General features: G+C 42.2%; 1 long non-coding RNA gene across 1 annotated transcript in view; it reads left to right on the top strand.

Moving 5' to 3' along the window:
* The first annotated feature begins 6,441 nt into the window (after positions 1–6,441).
* The window catches only part of LOC123753297 (uncharacterized), a 113,007-nt gene continuing 97,458 nt past the window's right edge, over positions 6,442–21,990 (top strand). Inside the window, exon 1 of the long non-coding RNA XR_006772274.2 lies at positions 6,442–6,491. This is a non-coding gene — a long non-coding RNA (uncharacterized lncRNA). The remainder of the gene's footprint in view (positions 6,492–21,990) is intronic.

Raw genomic sequence — 21,990 nt, 5'->3', positions numbered from 1 at the left:
TCTGACGCTTGGAGGAATAGAGGTCCCATGTCTGGGACATTTGTGTCCTGAGCAGTGGGTTCCCATGGTACTCTAGGAGGGTGCTTCTCTCTCAGCGAGTTGGCGGTAGCGGTATTTCTAGGGGCGATTGTGTCTTCGCTGGTAAGTAACCTAATTGCCCCTACTGTGTTGCCCTCTTCAAATTTTTTGGTCACTTGTGTTCCTAGTTTAAAATTGTCATTGGAACTCTTGGGTCTGCCACGACGGTTTATATATATATATATATATATATATATATATATATATATATATATATATATATATATATATATATATATATATATATATATATATATATATATATGCGAACAAGCCTGAATGGTCCCCAGGACATATGCAACTGAAAACTCACACCCCAGAAGTGACTCGAACCCATACTCCCAGAAGCAACGCATCTGGTATGTACAAGACGCCTTAATCCACTTGACCATCACGACCGGACAAAATGAGGTGATAGCCGAGGCTATTTGAACCACCCCACCGCCGGCACTCGGATAGTTATCTTGGGCATAGCATTTTACCAAATCACCTCATTCTTTGGGGCAACACGTGAGGAACACAAATGCGAACAAGCCTGAATGGTCCCCAGGACATATGCAACTGAAAACTCACACCCCAGAAGTGACTCGAACCCATACTCCCAGAAGCAACGCATCTGGTATGTACAAGACGCCTTAATCCACTTGACCATCACGACCGGACAAAATGAGGTGATAGCCGAGGCTATTTGAACCACCCCACCGCCGGCACTCGGATAGTTATCTTGGGCATAGCATTTTACCAAATCACCTCATTCTTTGGGGCAACACGTGAGGAACACAAATGCGAACAAGCCTGAATGGTCCCCAGGACATATGCAACTGAAAACTCACACCCCAGAAGTGACTCGAACCCATACTCCCAGAAGCAACGCATCTGGTATGTACAAGACGCCTTAATCATTAAGGCGTCTTAAGGATTAAGGCGTCTTGTACATACCAGATGCGTTGCTTCTGGGAGTATGGGTTCGAGTCACTTCTGGGGTGTGAGTTTTCAGTTGCATATGTCCTGGGGACCATTCAGGCTTGTTCGCATTTGTGTTCCTCACGTGTTGCCCCAAAGAATGAGGTGATTTGGTAAAATGCTATGCCCAAGATAACTATCCGAGTGCCGGCGGTGGGGTGGTTCAAATAGCCTCGGCTATCACCTCATTTTGTCCGGTCGTGATGGTCAAGTGGATTAAGGCGTCTTGTACATACCAGATGCGTTGCTTCTGGGAGTATGGGTTCGAGTCACTTCTGGGGTGTGAGTTTTCAGTTGCATATGTCCTGGGGACCATTCAGGCTTGTTCGCATTTGTGTTCCTCACGTGTTGCCCCAAAGAATGAGGTGATTTGGTAAAATGCTATGCCCAAGATAACTATCCGAGTGCCGGCGGTGGGGTGGTTCAAATAGCCTCGGCTATCACCTCATTTTGTCCGGTCGTGATGGTCAAGTGGATTAAGGCGTCTTGTACATACCAGATGCGTTGCTTCTGGGAGTATGGGTTCGAGTCACTTCTGGGGTGTGAGTTTTCAGTTGCATATGTCCTGGGGACCATTCAGGCTTGTTCGCATTTGTGTTCCTCACGTGTTGCCCCAAAGAATGAGGTGATTTGGTAAAATGCTATGCCCAAGATAACTATCCGAGTGCCGGCGGTGGGGTGGTTCAAATAGCCTCGGCTATCACCTCATTTTGTCCGGTCGTGATGGTCAAGTGGATTAAGGCGTCTTGTACATACCAGATGCGTTGCTTCTGGGAGTATGGGTTCGAGTCACTTCTGGGGTGTGAGTTTTCAGTTGCATATGTCCTGGGGACCATTCAGGCTTGTTCGCATTTGTGTTCCTCACGTGTTGCCCCAAAGAATGAGGTGATTTGGTAAAATGCTATGCCCAAGATAACTATCCGAGTGCCGGCGGTGGGGTGGTTCAAATAGCCTCGGCTATCACCTCATTTTGTCCGGTCGTGATGGTCAAGTGGATTAAGGCGTCTTGTACATACCAGATGCGTTGCTTCTGGGAGTATGGGTTCGAGTCACTTCTGGGGTGTGAGTTTTCAGTTATATATATATATATATATATATGTCGTACCTAGTAGCCAGAACGCACTTCTCAGCCTACTATGCAAGGCACGATTTGCCTAATAAGCCAAGTTTTCATGAATTAATGTTTTTTCGACTACCTAACCTAACTTTTTCGGCTACCTAACCTAACCTAACCTATAATGATAGGTTAGGTTAGGTTAGGTAGGGTTGGTTAGGTTCGGTCATATATCTACGTTAATTTTAACTCCAATAAAAAAATTGACCTAATACATAATGAAATGGGTAGCTTTATCCTTACCTCCTTTTTCCTTGGCGGCACAGCCTCACGGCCTGGGGTTAATTTTCTCCTCCATTTTCATATCAGGCTTTTCCCAGCCTCTATGTAAATTTCTACACGCCTGATTAATTTCCGTATTAATTCAGCCAGGGTTTACCATTATGTCTTTCGGGCCTTTTGGCCAGGCTTCATTAAATGTTATGTTGTTTAATCACATTATATTTATTTACTCTGTGTCCTGACTGTTATACATAGTATTATAGAATTGTTATACACATTTGCCTTACTTCTAGTTCTAGATAATAAGCTATTAGGTTTCTGCAGATTTTGATTTACCTTGTTACTAGGCTATAAGCATACTTTTATTTTACTACGGGTATACATTTTAAGTTGATTTGGTGGTTATCTTGAGATGATTTCGGGGCTTTAATGTCCCCGCGGCCCGGTCCTCGACCAGACCTCCACCCCCAGGAAGCAGCCCGTGACAGCTGACTAACGCCCAGGTACCTATTTTACTGCTAGGTAACAGGGTCATAGAGTGAAAATTGTCATTGTTAAAATTGTCATTGGAACTCTTGGGTCTGCCACGACGGCAGACCCAATATATATATATATATATATATATATATATATATATATATATATATATATATATATATATATATATATATATATATATATATATATATATATATATATATATATTATATATATATATATATATATATATATATATATATAATATATATGACCGAAAAAGTAAGATTAATAATTCTAACACGAATTTTCTCAATCTTTCGTGTATCGTGATCCAGCCTGTACTCCTCTTGACATACCAGAAAATATTCTGAGGAAACTACTCCAAGCTTGTACTAAAGAGGCACCCTTCTTGAGCCCGGATGGGCACATGTATAAGCAAGTAGATGGGGTCGCCATGGGTTCTCCCCTAGGTGTCCTGTTTGCAAACTTCTACATGGGTACCATCGAGCAAAAAGTCTTAGTCGACATGAACTTGAAACCGGCCATATACTGCAGGTATGTTGACGACATTTTTACACAGGTACCTGATGTCAGACATCTGCAGGAGCTGAAGGAGGCATTTGAGCAGAGTTCCGTGCTGCGTTTCACTTACGAGATGGAAAAGGATGGGAAGCTGCCCTTTCTAGATGTAACAGTCATGGAAAAGGGCGGAGGTTTCCACACTGCAGTCTACACTAAGGAAACAAACATAGGAATGTGCCTAAATGCCAACAGCGACTGCCCAGACAGGTACAAGAGGAGTGTTGTTAACGCATATGTCGACCGTGCTCTCAGCCACAGCTCAGAATGGAAGCAAGTCGACGAAGAACTCTGTAGGGTAAGGCAGGTCCTAGTCAATAACGGCTTCTCCAATGGTTTCGTCGAAGACATCATAAGAAGGAAAGTGAAAAGCCATGCAACCTCTGACGAGACAACTAACACAACACCTATACCCCCTATTAGACTATTTTACAGGAACTTCTTTTCCACAGCTCATAAAACGGAGGAAAGGGTCCTGAAAGATATTGTTAATAGAAACGTTATCCCTACAGACAAAAATCAGAGGATACAACTGACGATTTACTATAAAACCAGAAAAACGGCCAGCCTACTCATGAGAAACTCTCCAGACACAAAACAGAACGCTTTAAAAGAGACTAACGTCGTCTAAGCCTTCAAATGCCCACTTGGGGACTGTAAGCTCCAAAAAACCCAGTATATAGGCAAGACAACAACATCTCTTTCTAGGCGTTTAACGATGCATAAGCAACAGGGCTCCATTAAGGAACATATAATCTCTTCCCACAACCAAACCATCGCCAGAGAAATCCTAGTAAACAACACAGAAATCATCGATAGATACAGCGATAGCAGGCGGCTTGACGTTTGCGAGGCACTACACTACACAAGAAGTCAACACCAGCAATCAACAGCCAATTATTGCACAACTATATTCTATCCACCTCAAGACTCCGCTCCTATATAGAAGCATCAAGAAATATGGACCAATAGGCTTTCTACAAACACTTCTATTCAATATCCATTGTTTCGTGTTCTGTCTTGTGTTGATGAAATTAATACCCTATTAATACCCTTGTTCTGTCTTGTGTTGATGAAATTAATACCCTATTAATACCACATTTTGTTCTGTCTTGTGTTAATGCCACATCACCCCTTCCACCTCACTCAAATGTAGATATAAAATCGGAGATACGTAAGTTCTATTCAGTTGTGTATTTGTGAACTAAAGTCTTTGAAAATGTAATAAGTTTTACGAAACGCGCCCGTGTCGCGTCAGACTAGAAATAAAAATGAATTTTGGAGAATTGATTTTTGATTTACCTCCAACAGTGAAGCGTAATGTACGAAGAGATTGAAAAAATTCGTGTTAGAATTATTAATCTTACTTTTTCGGTCATATTTAATAATATATGTCTACAGGAAAGACTGCTACCAAAATATACTTATATATATATATATATATATATATATATATATATATATATATATATATATATAATATATATATATATATATATATATATATATATATATAATATGTCGTACCTAGTAGCCAGAACGCACTTCTCAGCCTTCTATGCAAGGCCCGATTTGCCTAATAAGCCAAGTTTTCATGAATTAATGTTTTTTCGACTACCTAACCTAACTTTTTCGGCTACCTAACCTAACCTAACCTATAAAGATAGGTTAGGTTAGGTTAGGTAGGGTTGGTTAGGTTCGGTCATATATCTACGTTAATTTTAACTCTAATAAAAAAATTGACCTCATACATAATGAAATGGGTAGCTTTATCCTTACCTCCTTTTTCCTTGGCGGCACAGCCTCACGGCCTGGGGTTAATTTTCTCCTCCATTTTCATATCAGGCTTTTCCCAGCCTCTATGTAAATTTCTACACGCCTGATTAATTTCCGTATTAATTCAGCCAGGGTTTACCATTATGTCTTTCGGGCCTCTTGGCCAGGCTTCATTATATGTTATGTTGTTTAATCACATTATATTTACTCTGTGTCCTGACTGTTATACATAGTATTATAGAATTGTTATACACATTTGCCTTACTTCTAGTTCTAGACAATAAGCTATTAGGTTTCTGCAGATTTTGATTTACCTTGTTACTAGGCTATAAGCATACTTTTATTTTACTACGGGTATACATTTTAAGTTGATTTGGTGGCTATCTTGAGATAATTTCGGGGCTTTAATGTCCCCGCGGCCCGGTCCTCGACCAGACCTCCACCCCTAGGAAGCAGCCCGTGACAGCTGACTAACGCCCCGGTACCTATTTTACTGCTAGGTAACAGGGGCATAGAGTGAAAGAAACTCTGCCCATTGTTTCTCGCCGGCGCCCGGGATCAAACCCGGGACCACAGGATCACAAGTCCAGTACGTGTGCTGTCCGCTCGGCCGACCGGCTCCCAGCGGAGAGTACACCGGTGGTGTACTTTAGCGTACTAGAGTTTTAGAGTTAGCCACGGCTATGTTATGCATTTGTTAAGTCTTACTTATATAGTGTCTCTTTCCCCCTGATCAGAAAAATAGCCTCCTGGTTCCTCGAAGCTAATTAACTGTTTAATAATTGTAAATAAAGTCGCTAAAGATTCAGAAAAGATGGACAGGTTTGAAAGTGCTTGCGTAACTGCTTCGTGAATCTGGCCCCAGTTGTTATTTTCAATGATATTTAACGCAGGAAAAAAATTGTACAACCTCGATAAATAACACCCACGAACGGATTTTTTTGTAAGCCAAATCTAATTACTTTAACAATATGAGGACAAATATTACAATTTCACACTTTTCTAAACAAAATATTTTCTTTGCGAGTACTCGAAGGTGCACTTGTAATAATTATTACGAGAATATAGAGAAATGTAGTTATATTGTAGTTATATATATATATATATATATGTATTGAATTTTGAATTTGAATAAATATTAGAGAAATGCTTCCTTCATTAAGAGGCTCGTTGGGTTGTTATCCCTCGGCCGTGAACGAGGCGCGCCTCGGCGCCCCAGCAGACGCCTCCTGGCCGCGGTCCGAGCAACACGCTGCCCGTTGGAGCTCCCTGACTGCCGGTAGGTACCTCTGTACCTACTAGTTTGACTTTGATTTTTTTTTTTTTAATACTTCACTGTGTTTAGGGGGTTAGGTCTAAATGTATAAGACCTAAGGTTGTTGTGGTATCAGATTTAGCTACTGAACGGGCTATGGTGAGCCCGTGACACCTAAGGTTAGGTCCAGTGTATATATGTATGTCATTCATTCCCCACAACAAGGTGCCTGTTTACTGGTAGATGAACAGGCCAATTAAGTGATATGAATACACAGCCAATGATTTCGGGGCTTAGTGTCCCCGCGGCCCGGTCCTCGACCAGGCCTCCACCCACCAGGAAGTAGCCCGTAGCAGCTGTCTAACTCCCAGGTAACTATTTACTGCTAGGTAACAGGGGCGTCAGGGTGAAAGAAACATTTTGGCCATTTGTCTCTGCCTACACCGGGGATCGAACCTGGAACCTCAGGACTATGAATCTGAAGTGCTGTCCACGCAGCTGTCAGCCGCCCCTACCTGGTCGGGATTCGAACCCAAAATTCCAGACTGAAAGTCTAGGACGAACCCGGCTGTACTGCCGGGACTCAAAAATGTTTTTAATAAGCTACATAGATATCGGTCTCAAATTAGGACAAATGGTGGGGGATGCAGTTAGGTTTCATAACCCTGCTAATTTGTCCTCTAGATAGTAGTAGCTCTCTGGTAAATTCAGGTGCCGCACACAAGGTCCTGTCCATGCATGTTGCATGTATGGACATTGATACATGGTGTATTCCACATTTAGGCTTTGAGAAATCTCCCAGATGTGTGTGTATCCCAGGTGTATTCTGGTCACTATAACATGACATTGCTGAGTTCTTGTTCAATTAGTTCCATATATATTGACAATTGACAGATTAAAGTAGTGTTACGTAATGAAACCCCATATCAATTTCTACTAGTGGTTTTCTACAGGGCTGTCTATGCTAGCATATCGGTGTCATCCCTTGAGGTAACACTATGTATAACAGGCAGGACAGAGTAAATATAAAGTGATTAAACCACATAACACTTAATGAAGCCCGACCAAGAGGCCTGAAAGACATAATGGTAAATCCTAGCTGAATTAAACGGAAATTAATCAGGCGTGCAGAAAATACCTAGACTGGGGAAAAACCTGATATGACAATGGGTGATAAATTTAACCCCAGGGTGTGAGGCCGTGCCGCCAAGGAAAGGAGATAAGGATTTCCTGACTTGAAGGTAGGGCTTACTAGCACGTAGACTGGCTGTAAAGGCAAAGTATTAGCTGCAAACAGCGGAACACTTGGGGACTGGCGCTGCACCCCCCCCCCTCCCCTTTTTGCAGCGGGAGTAGAAACAGGAGGGGCAACTGGCGTAATGCATGACAGGGAAAGCAGACCCTTGCAGGAAGGGAAGGCGGGCTAGAGTTTAGTGCAGCGGACCGGGGCAGGAACAGTGAGGGCAGGTCCGCGCTTCTCCCGGCTATTTACAGTATATGCCACCCAGTACCCCCCACACTGCAACTACGGATTGCGCAGTGCACTTTTTTTTTTTCCCCCCCTCAGAAATATCGCTGCTTTTTGTGCAAAAAGCAGTGGTCATTTCATTAGCAGCTAAAACATTCATTGTATATCACTATTTTCTGGGTCGTACTACTGTACTGTTCAGTGCCAGGAGTGCACTCTGCGAGTCACAGTAAGTAAGTCCACTACCATTCTTAAGTTTTTTTTCTACCACAGATGTGGCCACACATTTACAATGCTAACCAGCATATATACAATTTCTTCTGTTCTCCATGGACAGGGTTAGAGATGTGTTAAACATGTAGTTCAGGTGAACAATCGACCACAGATGATTCAGTGCTTTTTAAAATGCTAAGCTAACCTCAACCACAGATGATTTGGTGCTTTTAAAATGCTAAGCTAACCTACATACGTAAATACATAGATACAGATTTACGTATGCCCTACATAGGGCTCGATGTGTCTTTTATATAGTGTCATTAATGTGCATTTACAAAGGTGAAATGTAATTCAGCTTCCATATATACTATATACACACATACATACACACACATACGTACATATACACACATGCATTCACATTTCTTTTACTGACAGGGTGAGATAGCTGATACTCTAGTGTGCAATTAGGCATTTAATCACTTAAGGTGATTAAGGTGCTTTTACAAGCTCAGGTTATATAGTTACATCACATACATTGTATAATTGATACATTACATGGTTAATCTTGGGTACAAGTCCAATATATCGGTGTTCCAGTACTCGTATAGTAATTACACAGTTGAGCATACCTTAGCCCAGGAGGGCGAAAGTTGGTCAATATGGGACATTTTACAATATAATGTTCAAGAGTGCATGTTTTCTTTCACAAAGTTGACACATTGTGTACAGTACTCGACAATTGGGTTTTGAGAAAGCTGCCAGATACGTTTATATCCCAGGCGTATTCTGGCCACTATAAAATCACATTGCCGGGTTCCTGTTCTATTAATCCCATATAAAAATGTAGTGGGTGGTGGAAATACCACATCGAATGAGGGCACGAGTTTTCTGTATGGAGATAAGGGCACATTCCTCGGCCCTAATAGCAAAATCATCGAGCAGACCTTGCATTCTAGGCGCGGAGGCAGCCTGTAAACATACACTATATCGGCATAACAGATGATCGTGTCTTTATTAGTAGTTTATGCATTAGAACCTTAAACTACAAGGGACTGAGGATCCCTCTTGTGGCATTCTCGGTTCAAAGTGTTTGCTCTCTGTGCCATTAAACAGCTTTAATATGCTGTTTGATGACAAAAAGCCCTCCATTGATTTCAGTAATTTTCCTTGTATTCCAAGCTCAGTAAGCTGTTCTAGTATTTTTTTGTTTGTATCAGCTGCTGCTAGGTCGATGAAGACTGCTTGAAACTAGCTCATCTGCACCCCATACCCATCTTGTGGATAGTAGTAGAAAGGGTTAGAGGCACATAATGGGCTTAGGGACTAAAATTTAAATTCAAAATTCAAAAAATTCATTTTTATTCGGGTAAGAATACATATAGGCAAAGAATTACAAACATAATTACACACAGAAATCACAATGTGATGCATGAACAAATCCACAAGGGCCGTGACGAGGATTCGAACCTACGTCAGAGATCATCCCAGACACTGCCTTAATTGACTGAGCTACGACATTGCATTGCTCTTAAACAAGTCACTTGAATGCCAAACCTTTTTAGATATTCTAAAGTGAGAGTAACCCCTGTCCACAAATGTGGTCATCTCTCTGATGTTAACTACAAACCTATATCAATCTTGTCAATATTTGAAAAACTAATCTACAAGCAGCTTTACTCTTATCTAGCCAAACACAATATACTTGGCTCTTGTCAATATGGCTTCAGACCAAAAAAACTCACTCACTATGCACTTATTAGTATGATTAACTTGATACATTCAGCTCTTGATAAAAATGAGTTCTGTTGGGTTATTTGTGGACCTGCATAAGGCTTTTGACACTGTCAACCACCAAAACCTTCTTAAATTACATCATTATGGAGTCAGAGGACACTCCCCTGCAATACCTTAAATCTTACCTTACTGACAGGCTCCAGTATGTTTGTGAATAATAATTCAATTTCTCCCACCCTACCCATCAACATTGGTGTTCCTCAGGGCAGCATACTTGGCCCTCTCCTCTCCTCTCATCTACATTAATGACCTTCCAAATGCCTCCCAACACCTCAAACTAATTCTATTTGCTGACGACACAACCTTCATTTACTCCAGTCCTGACTCCCCCCCCCCCCCCTTTTGCTCTAAATGTCGGTGAATACCGAGCTAAATAGTGTCTTTGGCTAACTGCCAACAAACTCACCCTCAACATTGACAAAACTTTCTATTTTTTTGGCAATAAATTCTCAAATCCCATAAATCTCAGGATAAACAATACCCAAATTTGTAACAAAGATGGCAAATTCCTTGGCATTCTCATTGACCACAAGCTGAATTTCCAGGGACACATTCCAAATATATCAGTTTTAAAAACTGTTATTCTTTCTAAGATCAGATATTATGTACCTCACCCTGCCCGGGTGATGCTCTATTACTCCCTCGTCTATCCTTATCTCAACTATGGTATTTGTGCTTGGGGTTCTACTACCCAAAATGATTTAAATCATCTTACTCACCACAAAGCGGCTAATTAGGACTATATCCAACTCTGGCCCCAGACATCACTTGGTACCCCTACTCAAATCTCTGAATGTTAGATATTAAGTCACTGCACATCCTCTGTGTAAAATGCTGAACTGGAATGTCAATCCTGACTTTAAAAGCTTCCTAGAAGGTTGTAACAGAACCCATGAGCACCACACCAGAAACAAATACCTATTTGATATTCAAAGAGTACGACTTAATCAAACTAGAAATGCTCTACAAATCAAGGGACCCAGAAGGTGGAATGACCTTGCCAATTATGTTACTGTACCTCTCCCAACCTGTTTTAAGATAAAAACTAAGCACTACCTAATTTAACTCCCTGTAACCTACTCGACCCCTAAATGTCAACCCATGTCTATTTTAAACAATACTGTTTGTTGACCAAATTGTATATTTGCCATTTTAATGCCATGTTCCCCCTTTATTTTTATTATTTAGCAATATCCTGGCAAGGTATTGCTAACCGGTTTGCCCAGACTGAGTGTGTCTAAAGCTGAATCCCTGCGATGTGTACAATCATGGGGGCCTAGTAGGGGACCATCAGAATAGAGGGAGGACAATGACCGAGGGGGGGGGGGGCAGACCCCCACCAGGCAAAACAAAGGAAAAAATGGTACTGTCATAATTAACCACTAAACTGCAGAGCCCCCTTTAAGGCGCACAATCGCAGAGTACCATATGGCATTTTTAGTTAAAGGGAATGATTAAAAATTCCTGTGGCTACATGGGGTTCACATCCTGTGGCTCGGGACTCCAGTAAATGGATGCCATCTGGAAAAAGGACTCGGTGCAGGCACCATTGCTGGCAGGCCGCACATGGATTTCTTCCCAGAAAAACTTTAGATTCTGAGCACCCATCAGCTGAAATCATTGCAGTTTTGTGAGGAAGAATACATAAATACTCAGACCCAGGCAATATCTTCTTTGGAAGGAAATAATTTAGATTTCGTCTACAATTGGAGAAACAATGTTGATTACCTGCTGTCCAGCTGACTGGTATTCTGTGCAACCCAGTATGCAGGCAACCCAAACTCTCGTACCGCACTCTCGATGTCCATGATTTTTTATACTGTATCAATGACCAGGTCACTTAGTCCTGCCCTGAAGGGCGAGATGATTTCCTGCGGGCATTGCCACAAGGGAGCACCATAGGTGTACTGAGCCTTTTCAGGGAAAGGTAGACCAAATGGCTTGTTGGGTGTCCCTGATTCCACCTGGGGGAATCATTCTACGACCTCCGTTGGAGGGGAATGAATTTCTTCAGGCCTACGAGTATCTCGGGCATTAGGTAGGGCAGTGAATCGGCCCTCACTATGCCGAGACATGGGGAAGTCTCAGAAAGAGGCAATGGAGGCAGCTTTCAGACGGAGGGACAGTGGACCGAGGTGCAGCAGGCACCGAAGAAAACTGCTATCGAGGCTTCACCACGTGCTTCTACCAGCAAGACGGCAGAAATAACGGACCTAGAGCACAGTACCAGTCACACACCAGCCAGTGTCAATGTACCTCACAACAGCCCAGTCACAGGACAACAGTATGAGACAGGAGAGAACAGTCAGTCTTACACCAGACAGTCAGACTCTGGACATTTTCCAAAATTCAAGACGTGCAGTCAGACCACTTTCCTACAACATTAGTAGTAACGGCAATGGAAAGGGAACCAGAACTTAAACTTTCATCATAGTCAACCTGAAAGGAGAATTAATAATGCCACAAGACCAACAGACTGCAAATTCCTTAGAAAAAGTCCTGCAAGGGAAACCTGTATGTTTGGAAAAGCTGGACCCTTCACAAAGACGCGCAAGTCGTGCTTTTGGGTTCCAATAATGTCTCGTCCCTATACATGTCATACACATTTCCCAATAGTTCATTTGTCTTATAATATTCTAGACTGTTTTTCTACATTTAACACTTTCTCTTTTCTTGCATTGAATTTGCTTTTTTTAACCATTATATCCCCTTTGTTTACATTGGTTTTTAGATTATTTTCCTGTTGAGATGGTGCTCTGTACATCTGAAAGGGGTCGGTTCCAGACTGTTTTTCAACATTTAACACTTATTTCTCCCTACACAAGGGTCTCTAGCCCTAATCCTTGTACAGAGCCATCTGGACATTGTGTTCGTAGCAGCTAGCTACAAAATACTCCATCTGCCAACCACCAAGTGCACCATGGGGCCAGATGGCGGGTTTCTGTTCAACCTGCTGCTGTCCGTCAAGTGTCGGGAACCTACCACCCGGGGGTGTCGACCCCGCACTCTTCTTCCCTTTCACACAATCTCAATTGTGTGGAGGGGAAGACTTTCCCTCATCACAATAAATCCACACCCCTTCTTCCCCTCCATTTTTTTTCTACCAAGTGATAGGGGTAGGCAGACCAGTAAAATGGTAGAAAAAGGCAAACCAAAAAACACTAGAGAAAGGGGTAGTGAAGAATAAGGAGAGGTAAACATGTTCCTGAAAATTGCATACATCAGAATAGATGGAATGAGATCATAGCTACTGGAGTTATGTGATGTAATACAGCTGCAGACACCAGACATTGTTGCACTCATGGAGACAAAACTTGATATTGTAAATAGTCATATTCCCAACTGGCTAGTCTGTTTGGAGATGGGACAGAAAAATTAGGAAAGGCGGTGGCATTGCTGTGCTGGTGAAAGAACTCCTGAAGGTAAATGAAATGATTGCCAATCCATGAGAAGTTGACATAATAGCACTAGAGATCTGCAATCAGGATAATAAACTATCATAAATGCATATAGTTCACCGCCATGCAACACATGGTCAAAGGAGCTGGATAATAAACGAGAGGGGCTTATAACAATAAGATTATAGCGAGAGCTGATAGATATCATGACTGTTGGTAGACGGTGACTTCAACTTGAAATCCATAGACTGGGAGGCATATGAAGCTAGAACAGGATTTTTGGACTTGTAGATGCATGAACCTCATCATGGAAACTTTAATGTATCAACATGTTAAACAAGCTACACGGATGAGGGAAGGGGATGTTCCCTCTATGCTAGATTTGATACCAGGAAAGAGATTATGATTTGACATTCAGTACCTCCCTTGGGGAAAAGTGACCATGTCTTTTTAAGAATAAAGTATGCAATGTTATAATCTGGAAGAAAAGGAGGTTGAAGGAGTTGAAAAACCTGATTTCAGGAGAAGTCATTATGGGGGATCTTGGACATTTCTTTAAGGAATTTAACTGGAAAGACTTGCTGTTAGGACATGAAGTAAATGAGATGCATGTCATATTTTGTGAAATATATGATAAAGGCACAAAAACAATCTATACCTAAACAGAGATGCAGAACTAGGAAAAAAGATTGGTTCAACAGAAATTGTAAAAGGGCCAGAGACCAAAAGAGACAAAAATGGAATCGATATAGGAAGAGGCCAAACCCCAAACATACCAGCGATACAAAGATGCGAGAAGCTACACGGCAGTGAGGAGAGGGGCAGAAAATTTTTGAAAAAGGGATCGTGGACAAATTTAAAACAACCAGGTCTATTCTATAAATTTATAAAAAACAAATTGCAGGTTAGATAATATTCAGAGGTTGAAAATGGGGAATAGATTAACGGAAAATGAAAAGGAAATGTGGAAAACATTAAACGAAAAGTTCCAAAGTGTGTACAAAATAAAATCTCAGAGAACCAGACACAATGAGAATTCCAGAGAACATAGAGCACATAGAGGTGTCTAGAGACAAAGTGGAAAAAATGCTCAAGGAGCCAAGAACAAAGCAGTTGGTCCAGATGGAGTTTCACCATGGGTCCCGAGAGAATGTGCACCTGAGCTCGGCATTCCACTTAAACTGATTTTTCAGGCATCCCTGTGTAAGAGTTGTAACTGATATGGGGAAAATGGTTAACATTGTCCCAATCTACAAAAATGGCAGCAGGGAAGAGCCCCTTCAATTATAGACCTGTACCATTTACAAGTGTAAGTCAAAATATTGGAAAAAATAATTAAAACTAAATGGGTAGAACACCTGGAGGAAAAGATATATCACAGACAGTATGGTTTTAGATCTGGAAGATCCTGTGTAATGAAATTACTCAGTTTTTATGATCGAGCCACAGATATTTTACAGGAAAGAGATGGTTGGCATGACTGCATCTATCTGGACCTAAAAAAGGCCTTTGACAGTTCCACATAAGAGGTTGTTCTGGAAACTGGAACATATTGGAGGGGTGACAGGTAAGCTTCTAACATGGATGAAAAATTTTCGGACTGATAGAAAAATGAGGGCAGTAATCGGAGGCAATGTATCGGATTGGAGGAATGTCAAGTGGAGTACCACAGGGTTCAGTTCTTGCACTGGCAATGTTCATTGTCTACATAAATGATCTACCAGATGGAATACAGAATTATATGAACACGTTTGCTGATAAGATAATAGGAAAGATAAGAAACCTAAAAGATTGTCATGCCCTTCAAGAAGACTGGACAAAATAAGTGTATGGAGCACCACTTGGCAAATGGAATTTAATGTGAATAAATGCCATGTTATGTAATGTGGAATAAGAGCATAGACCCCCCACAACCTATAAATTATGTGAGGAACCTTTAAAGAATTCTGGCAGAGGGATCTAGGGGTGGTTCTAGATAGAAAACTGTCACCTGAGAACCACGTTAAGAACATTGTGTGAGGAGCCTATGCTACACTTTCTAACTTCAGAATTGCTTTTAAATACATGTATGGCGAAATACTAAAAAAATTGTTCAACTTTTGTTAGACCAAAGCTGGAATATGCAGCAGTTGTATGGTGCCCATATCTAAAGCACATAAACTGGAAAAGGTGCAAAAACATACTAGTAAGTGGCTCCCAGAACTGAAGGGGCAAGAGCTATGAGGAGAGGTTAAAGGCATTAAATGTCAAAACTAGAAGATAGAAGGAAAAAGAGATGTTCACTACATATAAAATAGTAACAGGAATTGATAAAATTGATAGGGAAGAATTCGTGAGACCCAGAACTCCAAGAACAAGGTCATAGATTTAAACTAATGAAACAAATCTGCTGGAGAAATACAAGAAAATTCTCTTTTGCAAACAGAGGTAAATGGTTGGAACAAGTTAGGTGAGGTGGTGGTGGAGGCCAAAACTGTCAGTAATTTCAAAGCGTTATGAGTGCTGGGAAGACGGGACACCACGAGCATAGCTCTATCCTGTAACTACTTGGGTAATTACATTGGTAATTACGCCCGCATAGCTGTTCAAGCAACAACTGAGGGACCCGGGAGCCCTCTAGAAACAAAGGCGGGACTGCAGCCACAGCAACAATTCCAGAGGAAGCGACAAGGAAGCAGTCAGTCCAAACCCAGGATGGAACCAGATGGGATTTTCCCAAAGCACCAGGAACCCGAACTCGGTGAACGGTAAAGATCCACCCCTGCGGCGAGCAGACTGACTGGCTGGGAGCGCACACCAACCAGTCGTCGGGGTGGGCCAAAACCTAGTACATGAAGATGGGCCACCACAAAGAGCAATATGCTGATAATGCAAATTGCCATAGACCAGCCAAAGGAAAGACAAGGAAGACGAGAAACAGGACGTCCCACCACGACCATAACCAGTCCCTGAACCCCAGAAGAAGCAGGTTTATGCCAACACACGGCCCATTGGTCAGACACACCACTCGACAACCTGGCCCTAAAAGAAACCAGACTTGGGACAGTTAAGTTATCCATATGGAAGCCAGCGGTACAGACTGGAGAAAACCAGAATGAACCAAAGAACCATACAGACCCATTGCGGGACTGAAACAAGAAAACCCGATAGTGAAGTGGAAGCAGCAGACCCCGCGAGCACTGAATACCCCAAAGTAGTTGGGTGGCTTGCCCAGCACTACCACAAGCAGGACGACATGACCAGACCTGCCCACAAATCATGGGATCAAGCGTGACAACCTGAATCAGCCACGCCCCCAGCACCCTGGCCATGGGGGCAACCCATGAACCAAACTGTAGAAAATGAGCTATCAGGGAGGAAAATTGGCACCCCTATAACTAATAGCTAGTGAATTACAGGATTAAATGTTAAATAATGGTAGCAAATGGCATGAGCATCTAAGGCCTGTGTGGATTTACTAGGAACTAAAGTACCCTGGATCCCCAAGTTGCCATGTACGGAGGCAGATGAAAATTTGTCATTAACTACTGCACTGCAGAGTGCCTTAAAGCACCCAATCAGGGATGCGCAGATTGTATATAGCTATACAATCTCCCTATACCTAAAAGCACCATTTGGTGCTTTTAGGTATAGGGAGATTCAAAACTCCCGTGGGTACACGGGACTCGCATCCTGTGCCGTAGGATTCCAGTAAATGGACCTCGTCTGGAAAAAAATGGCAGAGATCCTCAGTACTGAGAGCGACCAAGGCTGGTGCATACAGGAGCAGCTGACAGCACCGCTGTGCAGCTAGGCACTACAGCACCCCTTAGTAATTGAGTAAAATAGGTACAGTAATTGAAATTAATTTGTATAGTGTCAAAGATCCTGATTGTGATAAAGTTTATATACAATGTTAATATATCAGCAAATACATGCTAGTTATATTCACAGCATGAGGTATAGATAACACCCAGCCATTGTTTCCTACATTTATGCCTCGTGAAACGATCTCGTGTTCCTTCACAATATAATCCTGTTGAAATGGATTCATATTTAGGATTTTGTGACAGTGATAACAGCAGTTATTACACAGATCACACTAACGTGATGCATCAAATGAACAAATCCACAAGGGCCGTGAATAGGATTCGAACCTACGTCAGAGATCATCCCAGACGCTGCCTTTATCTATTGTAATAAAGTAAGGGCGAAGAAGAAAAATGGCCTAGTGACATAGCTCAAGTGCGTGGGGGAGTTATGTAAAACCCTGGTTTCTCTTGGAGAGGCTGCAAGATCCAGTAAGTTCAGTAGAACTTCAGTTTCAACTTTGACCATGTCGTAGCTCAGTCGATAAAGGCAGCGTCTGGGATGATCCTCGTCACAACCCTTGTGGATTTTTTTTCATGTCACCATATGAGCTCCATAATTTTGAGCATAGCAATGTTCCATACATTGAATTATATGAATTCCACCAATTACACCCTTTTGAATAATACAGCAAAAGACCAGAGAAGAAACGAATGAGACATTGAAATAATTATGAAAACTGTCGGAAACTGCCACCCCACAGAGTGGTGGGGTCCAGAGTCACCAAGTGCCTACTCACTCAGCGCCCATATATTGCTCCACTTCTCAACTAACTGTTTAAATGTGTAACTACACTTTGGTAATTACCAGTGTAAGGAACAGCCACCAAGGGCCTTTCCCAGTGAGGTGGCATGAATAAATGTTACTGCTCCCTGCAACTGTGTAACATGGGGTGGGGGGTTAGTATTCGTTCTTTACTTTCTCTTCGTAACTTCGTTCTCTCTACCCGTATTCTACTTTAGATCTCTCTACCAAGGGACTCCAGACTTTTACTAGAGCCGACTCCACGCCACGTGGTCTTAAGACGATTGGCCGACTTAAGATTCTACAACCCGTATGGCGTGACATAGGCTTCTAGCAAAACCCTAGAGTCGCCTTTTCGCCGCCACCACCAGACCAGTAATACTGAGCAATGACCGAGGTCTGGATCGATCATGCCAATCAATAACTTTGGGGCTTGGTCCCCACTAGTAATATATGGGAGGTTTATCTTTTTACGTTAAGCGTGGAATTAATTTACAATCAAAGGGAATAATGAATTCTGATTAGGTGTTAGAATCTGCCCAACTCAGAATAAGCCACACTGCCCACGTGGTCCCGGACAAATTCACATAATTACACAAAAATGGAAATAATGAAAATGCAAATTACTAACTAATTAATTTATTTAAAATCTAAAACAAAATCTAAACTTCACTCCCTAACTTGAACACTCCCTGACCTGAACACTCCCTGACTTTAGCATATTGGCAATGAGTTGACCTATTCCCTATAACAACTCTGAGCAAACTTTATCTTTTTGGCAACCAGCTAGATGTTTGTGCTAATGTCTTAGGGAGAGGTGGAGTGGACACCTGTCCCGGGTTGCTCCTGATACCACACTGTCCTTCCCACATGCTTGTCTACCCAGACCTGAGCATTGTATGCTTCCGCCTAGTCTAAGTTACTTGCGAGGCTTAAGTTCAACAACTAACCTCTGTTGCACTGAATGATCCAGATTGGTTGAATTATTTTAACTGAAGTTAATTACACAAGCATCTTGGGGAAGAGCTATTCCCACTTACAAAATGACTATTTGACCTTTGAGAATTACTTAATGAGGAACCTGTGCTGACCTGTGACCGCCAGGTCGCCGAGGTCACTCCGCGCTACAGCCTAGTCCTGGCTCGTGACGTCACTGATGGTGACTGAATCATTATCCTGACTATTAGGGTACTCTTGATATTATAATCAGTAATGTTATAGAATTTGAATGAAGACTAATTTCTCTAAATAAGTGAATACTATAAAATGATTCATTATACGAAACTGTGAACAAAGGCGCCAGTTATTTTCACCGCCAATCCCCCAGGGGATGCGATCTTGCTGGGTCAGGTCCCCACGTGGGTCCAGCTTCCCATTTTCCCATGTCGGATAAAACATTCTAGATCATTCCTACAACAGCTAGTTTGTTACAAACCCCCCCCCCCCTTTCCTGCACAAGCAACTTAGTAAACCTTGTTTACTAAGTTGAACTCTAATACATCTATAGCTCCAGGGAGCCAAAGGGGCTCCCCACAGAAAACCAACATTGAATGTAATTAAACAAATACCAGCGTTTGTCCATTCTGTACCCCAAACCCTTTACCCTGCAAGTTTGGGTTAGACTAGCCCAAAGAATCTGGCCTTCAACCTCTGAACAAATAAACAGACATTCTTGTAGGTACAAATTTATAGTACAAGAATGTTTGTCAATTCAAGATGATTTATCTTGCCTTATCTTCAAGAAACACACTCAAATGTGAGTGTCTTGCTCCCGCTCTTCATCTCCTCATGGGTTGCTGACGCCATACCGGATACATCTTCCATTGTTTCGACACCCATGAGGTCGATGAAGAGCAATGAGCCTGAAATCAATGAAAAACAATATATATATATATAGACATGTTAGGTAAAACAGAACATATGGATGTGTCAGCCTCTGTTAAGCCTGCTTAAGATCCTAAAATAATGTGGCGATTATAAGAATTAACTCCAGTGCTGCTCTGCTTTTATTGTGACAAACTGGTGGTGTGCCATAAATGAAGTGTTCTTTAAAAAAAAAAAGGGGGGGGGGGTGTTACCATTGTAACACGGGGGGGTGTTACCATGGTAACACGGGGGGGGTTACCATGGTAACACGGGGGGGGGTTACCATGGTAACACGGGGGGGGGTGTTACCATTGTAACACGGGGGGGGGTGTTACCATTGTAACAGGGGGGGGGTGTTACCATTGTAACACGGGGGGGGGGTGTTACCATTGTAACACGGGGGGGGGGGTGTTACCATTGTAACAGGGGGGGGGTGTTACCATTGTAACACGGGGGGGGGTGTTACCATTGTAACACGGGGGGGGGGTGTTACCATTGTAACACGGGGGGGGGGTGTTACCATTGTAACACGGGGGGGGTGTTACCATTGTAACACGGGGGGGTTACCATTGTAATACGGGGGGGTTACCATTGTAACACGGGGGGGGGTTGTTCTCGTCCTTCACCCCCTTTCTCTCTGCCCGTATTTTAACTTTGTTTTCTGTACCAAGGGACCTTCGTCGGAGATCATTCCAGACGCTGCCTTTATCTATTGTAATGAAGTAATGCGAAGAGGGAAAACGGCCTATTGACATAGCTCGAGTGCATGGGGGAGTTGTGTAAAACCCTGGTTTGTGTCTCGGAGAGGCTGCAGGATCCATTAAGTTCAGTAGAACTTCGGTTTCAACTCTTCAACTCGTCTTGATTGGACGAAGTCATTCATGTGGTCATTCATTCATGTGGTGTTAACTTGTTATTTTGCAATCTTTTTGAGAACTCTAATACATCTAGAGTTATTCTGGTAGATGTTTTTGCAGGTTTGATAAAACATCTTCATTGCTGGAGTTCTCTTCATCTCATGTAAATAATGGGTCAGTTTGCTGTTCCGATAAGATGTGCTGGAACCCTGAAAACAAATTAAAATTCTTTATCTTAAAAATATTCATTACATATATAGACAGCTAAGTACTTTACATACACCACTTGTTCAAATATTAATTTTGGATTTAAATAGTTAAAGATAAACTGCCCATCCAAAAAGTGTTAAATGTAATGAAATGTTATTTTCTGGGCGAGTACAGGAGGCTCTCTTGAGTTACCAGTCTAATATGTGAATCATTAAACGGGGGCAATATAGTCTGAGTTCATCCTACCAGTGACTGAGCCAGAACCTGGCCCCCCTCAGAGGCACAGGGAGCAATGGTCCTGGAAAACTCAATTTTAACATTTGTAGTGCTTTAACTCGTTGACAAAGCCTGGAAAGAAGTGACTCAAAGAATCCTGATCTCCGGTTGGAGAGAATAGTGGCCTGAATGGGTGCTAGAACTAGACTTTAGACTTTAAGGGGGTTTGAGCCTGCAAATTACAGTACTTTACAGTTAGTTACAGTACTGTTACAGTACTGACGGCTTTGGCCTCCTCCACCTTCTGACCTTGGAGAAGTTTTTGAGGAATTCAGGGGGAGATACATGAAATGAGGATTACAATTAACAACCTGCAAAGTGAGCCCACATCAGCAGTTTTTCCTGCCCGAAACGCTTTGCGTAATGGTGGCTTTAGGCATTGTATGTACTAGCTATATCTATAAATCCAACATTTTTGTATCTCGCCTTGTATGTATGTACTTTTCCTGAATAAATATTTGTATAAATCACAATAGCGTGATGCATCAATGAACAAATCCACAAGGGCCATAACGAGGATTCAAACCTGCATCAGAGAGCATCTCAGATGCTGCCTTAATCGACTGAGATACGACATGGTATAAGAATTGCAACCAGAGATTCAACTGAATTTACTTGGATCCTGCAGCCTCTCAGAGACACAAACCAGGATTTTACACAATTTCCCCCATGCACACGAGCTATGTCAATAGGCTGTTCTACCTCTTCGCCCTTACTTCATTACACTTCAGTAATTCAGTTGAATTTCTGGTTGCAATTCTTGTGTCGTAGCTCAGTCGATTAAGGCAGCGTCTGGGATGCTCTCGGACACAGGTTCGAATCCTCGTCACGGTCCTTGGGGA

The sequence above is a fragment of the Procambarus clarkii genome, chromosome 37 (genome assembly GCF_040958095.1).
Source record: "Procambarus clarkii isolate CNS0578487 chromosome 37, FALCON_Pclarkii_2.0, whole genome shotgun sequence".
In the NCBI taxonomy this organism is placed as follows: domain Eukaryota; kingdom Metazoa; phylum Arthropoda; class Malacostraca; order Decapoda; family Cambaridae; genus Procambarus; species Procambarus clarkii.
Note: the sequence above shows the minus strand (reverse complement) of the source record. Positions and strands in the feature narration are given on the sequence as shown.